The 4,113-nt window shown below is 48.4% G+C and overlaps 1 pseudogene; it reads right to left on the reverse strand.

The window, feature by feature from the left end:
* The window catches only part of LOC102762560, a 10,870-nt pseudogene extending 6,981 nt beyond the window's left edge, over positions 1 to 3,889 (reverse strand).
* Positions 3,890 to 4,113: the final 224 nt, after the last annotated feature.

Here is a 4,113-nt window from a genome sequence, read left to right on the forward strand (position 1 = left end):
AAACTTGAGACATGACAAATTATGAGTAGGGATCAGAGGACTGAACCAACAGTGGTGAATTTGCATTTTTCTCTGTAAGTTTTATACTAATTCTTTCCATTTTATGATTAAATTTTTAAAAACTAGTTTTAAAAATAATTATCAAGTCACACACAAATCATGACCAGTTGGATGTATTTCAACAGCAAATTTGAAACTCTTACCACTTCTACTCAACATTGTACTTAACTTTTTAACAAGTGAAATAAGACAAGAAAAATGCATAGAGACATTCATATGTGAATGGAAGACACAAATGTCCCTACCTGCAGGTGACATAGTTATCTGTAAAGAAAAAAAAAAGAATCGACTTGAAAATCACGGGTCAAAACACAGAAATTGATCAATTTGAAGACTTAACATAACTGCAGTGGTGTGGCCTGTGGCGGGGGTGGGGAGTTGTCAAAGAAGCAGATAAGGGGCAAACTGAGTTCTTGTGGGAAACCATCCACAGAAACACAGCATTTCACAGAGGTGCAGCCTCAGGAGGAACTTGGCAGCACTACTTGTCACCCAGAGTTCACCCTCAATCCCCTGGTGACTGGAGGGGCCTCATGTGTTTGTTCATTGACCTGATCCCAGGGAACATGAGACCTCCGCCTCTTTAGGTCAGGAAGTAGGTTTGCACCTGGGAGCCAGGAGGCCACTGAAGTCTGGCTGCCCGCTGCCTCCCACAGAAGCGGGGAGAGGGTGCCCCCTAGTGGCCACACTTCAGAGTAGGTTCCAAGGTCCCTAGAAAACACGCTGGGGTGTAAAGCTGATGAAGAGCTCAGTGAGCTTTTAAACTGACATTGAAACTTGCATGCATTTTAGAGGGAAGGAAGGGAGGAAGTCCCTGTCTCTTCTTGGCACCTGGGAAAACAGACTTTTTCCTAATTTAGGTTTGTATTTTCCTCAGCTTTCATGGGCTCTGACCAGCTGGCTTCCGACGGTTCCCCCACAGGGAGGCCCAGCATCAACCTGTAGGAGAGGGGGTCTGGGAAGTTCTTCCTCATTAAGTCTCTGCAGAGAGGTTCCAGCCCAGCTCCCCATGCACCCCTGTACCCTGGCACTTGGGGCTGCCCTCCTGGGGGCCTCACCATCTAGTTCTTCTCATCCCAGCAACACAGACAACCCCCAGGTCTATTGGTCTACCTGGCAGGACCCTGGCTGCCTTCATGCTGTGTTGGGGTCTCCACATTGTTAACTATACATTGTGGGAGGGGCCCTAACCCATGGGGCTCAGTGGATAGAGCATCAGCCTGTGGACTGAGCGGTCCTGGGTTTGATTCCCATCAAGGGCACGAACCTCACATGCAAGTTCCATCCCTGCCTGAAAGAAGCAACTAATCACTATGACTCTATCAACTCTCTGTCTCTCCATGCCCCTTCCATGATCTCTAAAAATAAGTGGAAAATATCCCCACGTGAGGATTGACAAAACTAACTGAATAAAGAAATCTTATTTTAAAACCAATAGAAAGAAAAGAAAGAAAGGAAGGAAGGAAGTAAGGAAGGTAGGATGTAAGGAAGAAAGAAAGAAAGAAAGAAAGTCAGAAAGAAAAAAAGAAAGAAACAAAGAAAGAAAGAAAGAAAAAGAAAGAAAGAAAGAAAGAAAGAAAGAAAGAAAGAAAGAAAGAAAGAAAGAAAAAGTAAGCCTGTGTTGCTCATTGGTTGAGCATCAACCTATGAACCAAGAGGTCACAGTTGGATTCCTGGTCAGGTCGGATGCCTGGGCTACTGCCTGGATCCCCAGTAGCGGGTGAGCCAGAGGCTACCACTGGAGGATTCTCTCTCATTATTGATGTTTCTATCTCTCTCTCTCCTCCTTTCCTCTCTGAAGTAAATAAAATTTATTTTATAATAATAATAACAAATGAAAAGGAAGAGAGAAGTAAGGCTTTGTGGTGTTAGACCTGCCCATGTCCCACCCTCTCCCCAGCATGATTGCACTTCCCAAGTGTTGTTGGCCACCTTCCCAGAAGGAAGAAGTGACCACAGTCCCAGATTCCTGTGTTCATCTGTCCTCATCTGCCTGAGGCTGTGAGAGGATGACACAGGTGGCCACTCCCCTCTGAGAAGGGAGGTGCTCACCTGACACCAAGGACGACTTGGTGCCTAAACTTTCTACCCAGGATTTTGCTTTCAAGAGCAAACATTCCTTTTTTATATTTTTAATCCTCACCCAAGGATATTTTTTCCCTTGCTTTTCAGAGAGAGAGAGTGGAAGGGAGGGAGGCAAAGAGAGAACCATTGATGTGAAAGAAACACATCAATGGGTTGCCTCCTGCACGTGCCTTGACCAAGTCAGGGCCAGAGAGGAGCCTGCAATCCAGGAATGTGCCCATGACCAGAATTGAACCTGAGACCCCTTTGTTCCCAGGCCAATGCTCCATCCACTGAGACAAACTAACAAGGGCCATGACTCCATTTTTAAAAAATAATTTATTTATTTATACTCTATAATAAAAGCGTAATATACTGTGTCCAGTCATCCAGTCAGCCATTCAACCAATCAAAGCATAATATGCTAATGATATCTAAGGCTGCTCAGACCTTGTTTATGATGTGCACTGACCACCAGGGGGCAAGCAATTGACCAGTCAACCAATCACTATGATGTGCAGTGACCAACAGGAGGCAGACAGTTGACTGGTCAACCAGTGGTTATGATGTGCACTGACCACCAGTGGGCAGATGCTCCAACTGGTAGGTTAGCTTGCTGCTGGGGTCCAGCCGATCGGGACTGGGTGAGACGGGGCCAGACATGCCCTGGAGCTCTCCCTCGGTCCCTCCCCAGCCACCGGCCCTGATTGGGACTGGGCAAGATGGCCCTGATCTCCCTGATCACCAGCCAGGTGGAGGGCCCCCACCTGTGCATGGACTTTCACACACCGGGCCTCTAGTAAATTCTATAATAGCTGAGTTGAACGTGGGCAAGCTCAGCCCGATCCCCCAGGCCAGGCCAAGGAACACCACTGACGCACAAATTTGTGCACCAGGCCTCTATTTTTTAATAACTTTTTATTGTTGACAGTATTACATATGCCCACCCCCCCCCTCCAGTTGACCCCCTCTAGGGCACTCCCACCACCTGCAAGGTCTCCATTTTTAAATGATGGAAATTCTCCCACTTTAGGACTGAGATGGACAGGACATGCCCTGGAGTCCCCCCCGCCCCTCCACCCCATGGTCCCTCCCCAGCTGGCCGACCTCCTGCATCTCTCCCTGGCCCTGATCCTGCACCTATGAGATCCCTCAGCCTGGTCTGTGCCCCCTAGAAATCCAGGACCCCTCAGGGGATGTCAGGGAGCTGGTTTTGGCCTGGTCCCACAGGCCATGACAGTGACCTTAGTTTTGAAATGAAAGCTGCAGCCAGAGTGTACAGCCCAGCCTCTCCTGCCTCATCATGTGTATACATTCAAGATTTATGTAAGATCTGATTGGGGAAAATATCAAAAAGAATCTTTCACCCTTAAATAAAAATATTGTTCCAATGCAAATTCTTATTCCCAAACCCCAGAAAGGCAACATGGCCCACAGCAGGTGAAGGAGAGCAAGAGGAAGCCCATCCACCTGCCTCAGGGGCAGTCGCCTAAGTCCTCATCAAACGCCAAGGATGAAGAATCTCATTCCTGGAAGCTGCCTCCAAAGGAATGGTGTCAGTGTGACCAGTCTCAGAAAGGAGGGAGGAGAGTCAGTCAGGACAGGACCCCTTCTCACCAGCATCCTTGAATCCTTTCCCATCGGGGGTCGCCCTTAGGATGACAAGATCAGGCATGCAGCCCAGGGTCCCAGCTGCACCCTTATATCCAGACTCCATACAAATGGGGCTCTCCTCCTGCTCATAAAACAGGGCCCTGCCCCGCATGTTGGGGAGACACCCAGAACCCAAGTGCCTGAGACAGGACCTCAGCAGCTCCACCATGGACTTGGTGCCAAGCTGCGTTTTCCTCCTGATCATTCTTCAAGGTTATTCTCAGGAAAGGGGAGCGCTGAGCCCTGTGCCTGTGCCTGTTCTTGCTTCCATGTGATGCTAAGTCCACCTTGTGTCTCTGTTTGCAGGTGTCCAGTGTGAGGTGCAGCTGGTGGAGT

This window comes from Myotis davidii, unplaced genomic scaffold, assembly GCF_000327345.1.
Source record: "Myotis davidii unplaced genomic scaffold, ASM32734v1 scaffold3183, whole genome shotgun sequence".
NCBI classification, from domain to species: domain Eukaryota; kingdom Metazoa; phylum Chordata; class Mammalia; order Chiroptera; family Vespertilionidae; genus Myotis; species Myotis davidii.